At 35.3% G+C, this 12,869-nt stretch overlaps 1 protein-coding gene across 2 annotated transcripts in view; it reads left to right on the forward strand.

Moving 5' to 3' along the window:
* The first annotated feature begins 7,105 nt into the window (after positions 1-7,105).
* Positions 7,106-12,869, forward strand: part of SLITRK5 (SLIT and NTRK-like family, member 5) — a 12,851-nt gene continuing 7,087 nt past the window's right edge. The window contains exons 1-2 of one of the 2 annotated variants that reach the window (XM_011940677.1): positions 7,106-7,111; positions 12,631-12,634. The gene's annotated coding sequence lies outside the window, so the exon portion shown is untranslated. Of the gene's footprint in view, positions 7,112-12,173; positions 12,670-12,869 lie in introns of those variants that run through there. The other variant, XM_011940678.1, reaches the window with a different exon arrangement.

The following is a 12,869-nucleotide window of genomic DNA, read 5'->3' on the forward strand; positions in this document are numbered from 1 at the left end:
TACTACTATGTTTGAAAATACTGTATTTTCATAAAGAATTATTGAATTAAAAATGCAATAAAATACTTTTTTAGCTTCAACCACTTTTCCTAAATAATGATTTGAAAGACAAAACACTATATACTTTAGACATTTATTCAACCTCCTTATATAAGCACCTTTCTAGAATGCCATTTAGAAGAGTCTGCATTTTAATTGTCTTCTGTTAGAATATTATCAAGTTCACCAAAATAATCCAAAATGAGGTAGCCTTGCATGCATTAGTTGACATTGGATATGTACAGATGAGTCCACTAATCAAAGTAAGGATAGCCTAAGCATGTTCTAACATACATGAATTAGTGTGTGTGTAAACAAACGTGTAAGGCATTTTAATCTCTGAGAAACTGTATCTCCACAAAGTTGATCAATATATCTGCTTGATTTTTTTTTTCCCTCAGTGAACACACATGTCAGGACTAAAACTTAACAGCTTACCTATTGCTCACTTTGTGTAGGACAATTTTAGAGTAATCCAATCCATTCTGTATCAGAAGGTCTTATGCAAATGACATGGAATGCTGCGAAAACACAGCATGGGACCTGAGGTAGTGTTTTACTTTTATTTATTTTTTATTTTTATTTTTTAAATTATACTTTAAGTTCTAGGGTACATGTGCACAGCGTGCAGGTTTGTTACATATGTATACGTGTGCCATGTTGGTGTGCTGCACCCATTAACTCATCATTTACATTAGGTATATCTCCTAATGCTATCCCTCCCCGCTCCCCACCACCCTGGGACAGGAAGGGGAACATCACACACTGGGGCCTGTCGTGTTTTATTTTTATTATTGTGCTTCTCAGAATAAGTTATCAAGTTAGCTTAGCTACACATTTTCCTTCAGTGTGAGGTACACTGACCAAGGAGGCAGAGAATTGGGAGATCTATCCAATTTGCCAGAAACTATTTATAGGAGTGGCAATTAAGTTAAAGAATTTACACTGTCTCTTTCCTTTAGAGTGTAGTTTTCCATGATCTCTACGGGCCCTGCCACTTCTAAAATTCAAAGCAACTGAGTTTCCATTTTTCTTCATCAATTGTCATACCAACAAGGCCAAAACATAGTAAAAAATTGACATTTGAAAAAGTTTGTAATGATTTTTACTTTGGGAAGTGATTTAAAAATCCTTTAAGTTAATCTTCAATAATTCACTAAGTGTTGGGAATCAGATTTTTATATTCAGGGACTACTGATGTGCTAATTGATATGACAATTAAAAGCTAATACATTTTCAAAGGGGCTCCTTTATTCAGCCATAATGATGAATAGATATCTACCATGAGCTAATTTACTTACCTCCATTTGGACCTCACCTAAACTATTACAGAAACAGAGATTTCAAATCTCATTTAGAATTCTTCAGAACTATTTTTAAAAGAACATTAAGGTTTTTTTTTTTCCAAAAAGGAATGCAAAGTGTGGATGACTTGTTATCTCTATGGACATATAGAGCATATGGTTAAATATTTTCAACATAGTAATCATTGGTCTTGAAAAGACCTAATAGTAAATTGGAATACATTATCTCAAATTGAAAACTTTATTTCCAAATATTGCTTGCTTTTTGTATTAGTCTGCTCAGCTATATTACACAATTGTGAAGAAAATTCGGTCTATTCACTTTATCAAGTATAAATAGAAACCAAAAATACCTGTTCATGCGTGCATTCCTCTAGTCATGCGTGCGTGCCTTCACACAGTCACTCCCACCCAGTACTGCTTTGTGGGTTTGGCTTATGCTGCAGTTCCTGAAATCCTAAATATTATGTACCAGCTGCCAGCAGGTGTCTGCAGGTGTTTGCCTACAAGAAGTTCATTGACAGTTTATTGCAGCAAGAGTACTTTCTCTGGCAATGGAAATTAGCTGCAAAAACGCTGCAGGCAAAGTAATGTTTTAAGGACAATGATGCTTCATGTGCTGTGAATGCATAATTATTTATTATCTGTCAGGCCAAGATTAATCACTCTTGTGTGATATTTTTCCCATGGAAAAAAATAGTTATGAAATTCTAGTTTCCACAGTCATTGTTAGTGTACTGGAAGGACTGCAGCTGTACTAGGAGTCTCATGGACATTTAACTTCTGACAGCTGTGAATGCTTCTTTGTGAATGCAGGCATTGCTCTTTGACTCAGAGTTTCTGGAAGAGCTCCAAGATGCATTCTCAAGTGCCCCTGCAGCTCTCTGAGTGCATATTAGGAGAAGGTGGTCAGAAATATCATGAATTGCTAAGGTGGAGATATACTTGTGCTTTCTTTTACTACACATGTATTTATTTCAACATTGATATAAATAGATGAGGTGATAGTCAGTGATGAACCTAATATTTACAAAATTTCAGTATTTGGAGATTCATGATTATGTCAAATCTTTTCATATATGATTCTACTTTTATTGAGGAAATAATGATATGCACTAACACTCTTTTTTTGAGTTTTATGGAGACTCATGCCTAATATTCCTAACAAAATTGGACTACATGACATCGATGCTCAAGAAGATTGTCAGATGTTTAAAAATAAAGAGTAAAATTTAGCTATTTATAGGGTCTATTAGTCATTTATGATTAATATTACCGTAAGTTTTTTTTTAATTATTGAGAAACTTAGTTATGGGATTATCTTACCGCATGTATACTTTTGAAAAAAATAGAAAATACGTCACAAAATTCTCAATTTAAAATTATTTCCATAACATATTTATGTCAGAAAGGACTATGAGTTTATGTGCCTAAACTTAAGCATGAAAGGGATTCCACTTCAAATAAACTGTTTTTGCATTTTCCACTTAAGGAAAAAGCATACTGTATGTATACAAGCAAGTGTTGTTTTATTAACTTGTAAGTTAACTTTATTAACTTGTTAGAGTAATATATTTGAATTACTCTAACAATTTCTGGTAGTTAATAATATCCTTGATATTCTTAAGTTAGATCCATATAGAAACAGCCTATTTATAAATATATTCATGATCAGTTTAATATCAATTGTATTATAATAATTAAAAGAGCAATAGTATATGTTAATATTTTGAAATGTATTTTCACTGTTTCATTTCTCAAAATATATCTGACATGATAGAAATGATGAATCACTTAGAAAGTATCCTTATGGAGACTAATTACTGAAAATCAATGTATCTTTTTGTTTGTTTTAACTGATAACAAAGTTCAAAGGTATTAATTTGAACTAACATAGGTAAGGCAAATAGACACTGAGAGTTTGTGTATTTCATAGCATAGTCTGCTATCTACTGTCTGTATGAAATATGGAATATCAACAACTACCTCAAAACTCAGCATTTCATTTGTAAGTAATAATAACATCTCATGAAATCATTATAATAATGAAATGAAAAAATGAGACAATCTACATAAAATATCTGGTAATAGTAAATGATTATATGTATGTATGTGTACATTTTATTTACCTTTGACTTTGAATTATAAATAAAGTGTGCATTGCCTGTGAATGCTTGTGATAACCATAGCTAAAGAAAGTCACATTATGCCGGGCGCGGTGATTCACACCTGTAATCCCAGCACTTTGGGAGGCCGAGGCGGGAGGATCACGGGGTCAGGAGTTCGAGACCAGCATGGCCAACATGGTGAATCCCCGTCTATACTAAAAATATAAAAATTACCCTGGCGTGGTGTCACATGCCTATAATCCCAGCTACTTGGGAGGCTGAGACAGGAGAATTGCTTGAACCTGGGAGGTGTAGGTTGCAATGAGCCAACATCACGCCACTGCACTACAGCCTGGGTGACAGAGCAAGACTTCATCTCAGAAAAGATAAAAAATCATCACATTACATATCAAAAAAGTTCAGTCAAATGGATTCCTATTATGAAGGACAAATGAATTTAGGCCTGCCTTTCTCTACATAATACATTACTATTAAATGCTACTATATCTATGCTATAGTGAAATATTTTTAAATATGAAAATACTCAGATATCATGAATAAGTGGTAGTTTAAAGGGTTAAAGTCTGTTTGCATAGCAGTTGCTCATATTATATGAGCACTACTCATATAATAAAGCAGTTGAAGACCTAGATTGATTTTAGAATGAATCATGCATCTCATACTGGTGATTTAAATCAAAATTGGTTATTTGTTCATTGAGAATTATAATAATCAATCAAAATTGCAGCATACATCATAGCACACTACATGAGAATAACTATAAATTTTGTGTCACTATAAAAATCTTTGTTAGATTGATGGAATATTTTTAATCGAAAAATAAAAATGCATCATGTAATATTAAACAAAAACTGAGCTGGCACAGGTGTGTTTTTCAGAGGTAACCTTTCATGAATTTACCATCCAGTTACCAATATCTGTTTAAATAAAGATCACTAGTAGAATAAAATGGGCTGAGTGTGGTGGCTCATGTCTGTAATCCCAACATTTTGGGAGCCCGAGGCGGGCGGATTACAAAGTCAGGAGATTGAGACCATCCTGGCAAATACAGTGAAACCCCGTCTCTACTAAAAATACATTAAAAAAAAAAAATCAGCCAGGCATGGTGGTATGTGCTTGTAGTCTCAGCCATTCGGGAGGCTGAAGCAGGAGAATCGCTTGAACCCAGGAGGTGGACGTTACAGTAAGCCGAGATCATGACACTGCACTCCAGCCTGGGTGACAGAGCAAGACTCCATCTCAAACAAACAAACAAACAAAAAGAATAACTTAAAATCTGTAAGTTGAGATTAATAATAATTATTTTAAAAAAACCAAAAAACTCTTTTTGAAAGACAGGATCTCATTCTCTCTCCCAGGCCAGATCATAGCTCACTGCAACCTAAAACTCTTGGACTCAAGGCACCCTTCTACTTCAGTCTCCTGAAGAGCTAAAACTACAGGCGCACACCACCACACTCAACTACTTTTCTTTATTTTTATTTTTGTACAGATGGGGTCTTGCTATGCTGCCCAAGCTGGTCTTGAACTCCGGGCCTCAAGAAATTCTCCCATCTAGACCTCCCAAAATACTGGGACTAGAGGAGTGAGCCAACATGCCTGTACGAGATTAAAAATTATATTATATTTTTCCAAGGAGTTTACATTTTAATATTTATTATTTGATTAACCAGTGTGATAGTTATATAGTCCAATGAAGACATAGCACATTAACTTTGCCATCTACCCAGAGGAAATGTTTTCATTTATGCAGAGGCGCAAATGATACAAAGCCAGAGCCAAGAATGAATTCAAGGTCTTGGAGAAACACTTTACTGATGACTAGGCCTGGTGGTTTCCTAATTATTTTGGACTTAAGCCTTTAAGCAATATGTGATTCCTTTAACGTTATATTGGTTTTTGTCGATGGAAGAAGCATATTGTTGGAAATAAAGGCCACTAATATGATGAATATTTTAGATAGATTGATGAAAAACACAATCTAACCTTAAAAAAATTATAACTTCTGAATGGGACTCATTATCAGGTCATTATGTCTTTGTATCAGATTTATAAATGTCATTTTATTAAAACTGAGGTTTATTGAGCTTTTCATGGAAATTAGAGACCATATTAGCATTCTGTAAATTAGTTAATTATAATTTGCTGTTCAAACTCTGTCCACTCCAATTGTACAAAACAACACTAAACTTTAAAATCATGTTTTGGTATTAAAATAGATGGAATACACACATTCAAGTGCAGTTTTTTTAGAGTCTTTTTGACACACAAAACCTATCCTAGATAATTCCTGAAGCAAAATACCAATTTGGTATTTTCTTTTCCAGTTCTACTAACATCCTACTGTGTGATCTAGAGAAAAGTACTTCAGAGACTACTTTGACATGCATAAAAAGGCACTTATCTTCTAATAAAATTCTATTGATTTAAAATAATCTACCTTTCTTTCTTTATAGAGGTAATAATAAGGGTGTAATGAAGAATTTTGAAATGCTTGTAAAGTGCCTTGAAATCTTTAAAAGAATAGTAGAGGCCTTCAATTGAATGCAATTGGAAAGAATTGATAGAGACCCTAAACAGAATGCAAATCAGGCCTCTTGCCAAATGTGAATCATAATTGCCCTTATTTATTGAGGGTGTCATAATCACCATCATTACTTATGAGTGCAGCTGTTCATATTGATTGAATTTCCAAGGTATCCCAGAAATTGCACAAGAAAGACAGTTCCAATCCTCTAGGAATTTATATTCTAGACCTGCACTGTCCAATATGGTAGCCACTAGCCACAGGTGGCTATTTAAATTTAAATCAATCAAATTTAAATAACAATAAAATTGTAGTTCCTCTGCCATATCATCCACATTTCATTTTTTAAAGCTACCACCTACCGAAAGGTATCATTCATATTTCAATTGCTCAATAGCCTTATGTGGCCAATGGCTATCACATTGGATTGCACAGATACAGTTAATTTCTATTATCTTAGAAAATTCTATTGAACAGCCTCTTGTAGAGGTTTGCTGAACATCTACCACAATAAATATTATTCAAGAATACAATTCATGCAATATAATTTTATTGCATAAATTGTAATTCATTAATTTTGAGAGAGACTTTTGATAGAGAAAGTAGATAATTTACAAAAAGTCAAACATCTCTGTAAGCATTCTAATATGAATCAACTATTTTCATCTCAAATACAAGAGATAGGATCTAGCACATTTTAGGTGCTAAATAAATATTTGTTGAATTAATAAATTCATAAATGAACAAGTACTTTGTGTATACAAAGAGATTTCTGGAGCTCATTTTTCTTGCTATGGAAGGGATACCATATACTGTTTTCAAAATAAGTAATGATAATGTAGTCTGGAAGAAAAATACACATTAAGCAAGAAATAGAACATTGTGCAGATCAAGTGTTTGAAAATGCAAGGGAATGTTTAGATAAGCAAGTCTTCACTGTTAGAAAGAATAAGAAAGATTTTTTCAGGTGGAGAAAGGACTTACATAGAATTCTCTAGAACAGTAGGTAAAAGAAAAATGAAAAGTCTGACAGATAAAAGGGCAGTGGAAACCAAAGCATTGGAGTTGGGGAGAAGGCTGATTCATTTTGAGGGGATGAAGAGATTGTGAGAGTCTTCTGCTGAATGAAGGATTCCAGTTGGCAAAGTTGAATGTAGTACAGTCAATTTAGATATTTTTTCATTAGCAATGGATCTTCTTACATTGTTGTAATTTAACTGTGTTTTAGGATAATTAATTGTTTTTCTCTGTAAAAAAAAAAAACAGAAACAACACAGAAAATATAGGCATAACATAATGCCTGTTTAGACTTACTCTCTAAAAATGACTAGAGAGGTGCAAGAACCAAGGACCAATGGGTCCCAAGAGACAAATCATAGCACTAATAAGAGAGTTACATAGAAAAGCTAATCTGATTATGTTATGAAACTGCTTCATTTCCAGTGGAATGTGTGCATTTCAATGCTAGTATAAGCCAGATGGCAGTAGCCTTTGTTCTAACAGGGTCTGATGATAGTTTGTATATTTAAAATGTCACAACTACACTCACTTTTCTTCAGTAAATAGTAAAGAACAGCTGCTGACAACTTCAAGTGCAATCACTTATCTTCTCAACAGAGCCATTTTCATCCTCCTCTTCACTCACCAGAGTATCAAATAAAACTGATGTTCCCAACACACAGCATGGTTCTGAATAGTGAAGATAACAAAGCTAGCTTCTATTAATGACCATTCTATTAGCTGATATTGGTAGCTAGAATTGAATGTCACATATGAGTAATGATGAAAAATTATTGTAACTAATTAATTGACACTCATATTTAGAAATATATTCAGTGTCTCCAGTGATAATAATGTGTCATGAACAATAAAACCATTTGGGAACTATGGGATAGAGATGAATTTAAGGAAATCATCTTGAACTCTTCCTAAGCTCTTAAATCACCCTTCCAAATATCCTTATTTTTCAATTTTTATAAATTTTTATTGGGAATGTGTATGTAAAAATTGAACAAAATGTAGTAGAAACCAAAATAGTAAAAAACAAAAATAGTAAAGAAAAGAACATATGATGAAAAACAAATTCCCATTCTATTTAAAGTGCCAGTCTTCTTCCAAAAGGTAAACACTGTTATTGGATTTGTGTGTATTAATTTCTTTCCAGAAAAAAGTCTGCCTCTCACATATTATAGGTAATGTTATATATACTCCTAGAAATGGCAAAACAGTATTCCTATAAAAACTGTTGTTTAAAGTAGAAGAGTACTCTAAGGTATAGATGGATGTGTATGATTTTTCAGTGAGTCGGACATTTAACTTGTTCTTAGTCATTTTCAAATGCAAGCATCTGTTACAAATAATATCTTCTGACATAGTGTTTTATATATCTTACTTTGGTACACCTGAAGGCTACTTTCTGAAAAAGTAGTGTTCCAAAGATATATTTTTGTAGATATTTCCAATTGGTTATCCAAAAAGGATATTTTCATATGTAATTATATCAAAAAATATCAGAGTGTATGTGCAAGGAACTGCATGAGGCGAGGAAGAAAATTGGCTATTTGTTGTATATTCTTTTGTAATGCCTCTGAGAGTCTATTTCTAAGATTGTGAATAATTAAGTCTATAAGTGAATAAATAATTTCAGCAAAATTATATTTGCTGGTCATTTTTACTTTGATAATTATAACTGCATGATGTTTGTTTTTAATTTTAAATGTATTAGACAAAATGTCAAAGACAAATGCTGTATACTAATTTAATTTAGCAATTTCATAGAGACACAATCATAAATGGTGACTCATTATTTTCCTCCAGGAGAAACTTTTATTTTCTCCTTTTAGATATGTAAGATATATATATTTATATATATCATATATTATATATAATTATATATGAATGTGATATATATATAAAATTTCAATTTCAAAAACTTTAAAGACATATGCCCCTTAACTTAGACTTGAAAAATGTGTCATTTATTAAATTGAGTTGAACAGACTTCTTAGCCATTACTATGGAGCAATACAAATTTAGCATTAGAATTCCATAATCTTAACTCACCAGTTAGGCTAACAACAACAACAACAACAAAATTGCAAGTTCTACTGGCTTTAGATAGATGTTGATCAATACTTATGAAGTCATGCAATGATTAATAAAGAATTTCCTTGTTTATAGTCCTCATTAGATTGTTTCTTAAAGCACCATAATTCTTGACTAAGCATTTTAATATTCTAAAGATAACACACGGTGATACACAAATGTGGTAAGTGTTATCTTAAGAAATGTACTTAATATAAGAATTTCTCTTGTGTTCATAAAGCACTAAAATAATAATTCTAGAAATTAATAAATATAAATTTACAAAAATATATGGTCAATTTTAAGTGGCAAGTATGCTACTTATGTTTTAAATGTAAATTTAAATTTGCAGGTATCAAATTATGGCCATAATTGATCATGACAATTACATTTGCAGTATAAATGCCAAATATATTTGCCAAATATATTTTCAAATATATTTCCTACATGATATGCATTTATGATGATACTCTCTCAATAGATAATTCTAATATAAAAAAATATATTTGCAAACATTTGGACAAATGTGACTTTCACATCCAACTCCATCAAATAATGTTTAATATTAATAAACTTAATTCTGGGGAGATATATTTAATCAATCATTTAATTTTACAATGGCCAAATGTATCTATGTAATTAAGTGCAGTATCTGAGTGCTATCTGAAAGCATGTGTACACATATGACCATATGTTGCTTAACATAGACTAAAACATAGATATGTTTGTTCATGTGAGGTAAAAGTTTTTGCTCATATTTGAGCACTCTTATGTAATTCATTTATATATTTTCTAAGCAATAGTCAGCATTCAATGCAAATAAAGAAACAGATTAATAACTGAGGCTTTTCCTTATATCTATGATGTTTTCCCTCTTGTGTTCTGTTCTGAACTCATGTCACAGTATTTTCTACAATTTCATTCTCCTGCAGAGCATCTTACAGAGACACCTAGCGGCAAAAGGTAGTGGTGGCTTCTGGGGCCACTCTCATTGTTGAGTTAATGGTAGAAAGTTTTCATCATTTACTTATTTGAACCACAAGAGATAAACTAGATTATTAGCATAAGTGTTTCCAACAAAACCGTAACTTAAACTAATTCCAAACATACTTAATACTTCTTAGTTGAATAACATTTACTTTAATTAGAACAATAAGTATTTAAAATAAAAATAATACAAAATCATGAATTAAACTTTGATATTGAATGCAATTATGAAGATTTAGAACAGTGATAAAATATAATAGCTTTATTTCAGCTATTTTGAAAAAATAAATAATCGATTAAGACAATTTAGGACCTTTCAGGACTTCTACAAAGTTAATCAATATTGAAAATTATGTTTCTGATAAGACTCAACAGTTATATTCCAAAGGCTTCTGGCTGTAATTCCTATATAATTTCAAATTTAAATATTGCATTTTCATTTTGAAAATATAGGAGTAATTTTACACTTCAAAATAAATTTTCTAAAATGTTTATATAGTGTTAAAAGTTAATGACTAAATAAAAAATACAGAAATAAGTCTTTTGTGGATGAAGTGTAAGTTATATTTGTTTATGCAATGTATCTATAGCTAGTGGCTATCATTCCTAGGTCAAATGCTTCTAAATTTAATAAAACATTCCATTACAAGACTTTGTTTTTATTATCTGAAATTACTATTACTTCTTTCCTTCCTCTCCCTTGAATATAACCCACACTCAAACAAAATTGTTTCCAAATAAAGTAATTATGGCATAAAGTAAAAATATATATATTTGCACAACATATGCAGGGGAAAGTTCAAGAAAGATTGCAATACCTCAAGAGACTGCAATGTTCATCGCCTGAGATACATACACGTCTTAGAACATAGACATACTATCGGACTCTATATTAATATTAAACATGATTAACCAGAATATTATAACACCGTATTATCCCAAATATTACTAAGAATAAAAATCAATTATTTCCAAAATAAAGTGGGTAAAATATATTTACACGGAGAAACTAACTACATAGTTATCAAAGGAACAGGCACATGTGCACTCAGTCTGCACTGAGTCACTTATGATGATCAACTTTTCTCTTATACCTTTGATGAACAGCAGGTCTAATATTACAAACATTGAAAACATGTCTTATGGATGTAAAGACCCCCTTTTGGGAACGGAAGTGTCTGGTTTCATGGAAAGAGCCAAGAATACTTACTGTAGAGATGACTCTAGTGGAGTTTAGCAGGTGACTCTTCAAGAAACTCGCTTTCTATCGATATTGCATTTACTTAGGGGTTTTCCAGCTTTTTAGTACACACCAAATGTATTCAAAAACATTCCCTCTGACAGTCTTTCACATTCCCTTGTGTTGCCTAGACACACCTATAAAACGTAATTCTATTAAAAAGAGAAAAGTAGCACCCTTGTTTGCAGCTAGGAGGAACCACTCCCTTTTCCAGGATCCTTAACAGTATGTACATGAGACAGCCGCATTCTAAATGGCAGGAGGAAGGCAGGCGATCAGCACTGGGCTGGAATCATCTGTTCCTGACCACCAGCAAACCTGGCACTGCCGGGGTTATTTCCACTCCTCCCTTTCCCAATCCAAGAATTGCACAGTCCCACGCTCGTATTACGCACATGGTCCAAGACTCCTCTGTCTCCTACGAATGTGACATCCAAGGGGGCTCCGGTTGCGCCGCCCTAGTCCAGGGACGCCTTCGCCCTCGGCTGCCATCTATCGGCCACCGAGCGCCCGCTTCGCCCCGGGCCCACCATGTCTGCTGCAGCTTGGCTCGCACCAGAGGCGCGACAATAAACAAGTGCACTGGACTGGGCCCTGCACCCGCTCTGGAGCAGCTGTCTCAGAGACCCGGAGTTGCTTTCCGCGTTGCCACCTCCTCGGTGACCGGGAGGAAGACGCGACTTTCTCGGAGTTTTTTTTTAGAGCCACCGTGCTGCCAGGACAAGCCACAGGCATAGAACGACGCGGTTCCTGCCCGCCCCCCCTTCTCTTCCCCCAGAAACCCCAAAGGATGTCGGTGATAGAGAGTTCCAAATAATGACGATCGTGCGCCGCATCTGGGGAAGGGATACAGAAAAAAAAAAAAAAAAAACCTGCAAATACCGTGAGGGATGAAACTGCCAAAAGGATGAGGGAGCCTCTCAAATACTAATTAGGGGGGGCCGCGGCGGCGGCGGGATCGGCGCGGGGACAGCGGCGGCGGGATCCCAACTAGGTGGTCGCCGCTGCGCTGGGGGCGGAGGACAGAGCAGGAGCTGCAGCCGCCGCCTTCGCTGGAGCAGCCGAGGGGCCGGTGCCACCTTCGCTCGCCCCCTCACTACCATGTACAGTGTGCGCTGCAAGAAGAAGGCGGGAGATGCATGCACACCCCCGCGACCCGCTCCCTCTGGCTGGTCCCCGGGCGTGCGCCACTGACCAAGGGGAAATGTGGTGAAGACCGCGAGGAGGAGAGCCGAGGGGGGGAGGGGAGGGCCGGCCGGCGCGAACCCAGGCCCGAGGGTGCGAGGAGCCGGAGGAGGCTGGAGGGGGCGGCGGCCACAGCTGGGTCGGAGAAAGTTGCCCCCTTTGCAGATGGGAACTGTGAGTACCCCACTTGGGGGAGGGTGCAGCGAAGGCTGCCAGGGACCCCGCGATCGCGCCTTAACACGGATTGGAGCAAGTGTGCGAGTGATCATGAGTGTGAGCGGGTGCGAGCGCTCGGCGGGGCTGACCGTCACGTTGGCGGGGCCGGCGGTGCCAGGCAGTCTTCTCCGCGTCCCCCTCCTCCCGCTCCGTGCCTC

This window comes from Colobus angolensis, unplaced genomic scaffold, assembly GCF_000951035.1.
Source record: "Colobus angolensis palliatus isolate OR3802 unplaced genomic scaffold, Cang.pa_1.0 Scaffold191, whole genome shotgun sequence".
Taxonomy (NCBI): Eukaryota; Metazoa; Chordata; class Mammalia; order Primates; family Cercopithecidae; genus Colobus; species Colobus angolensis.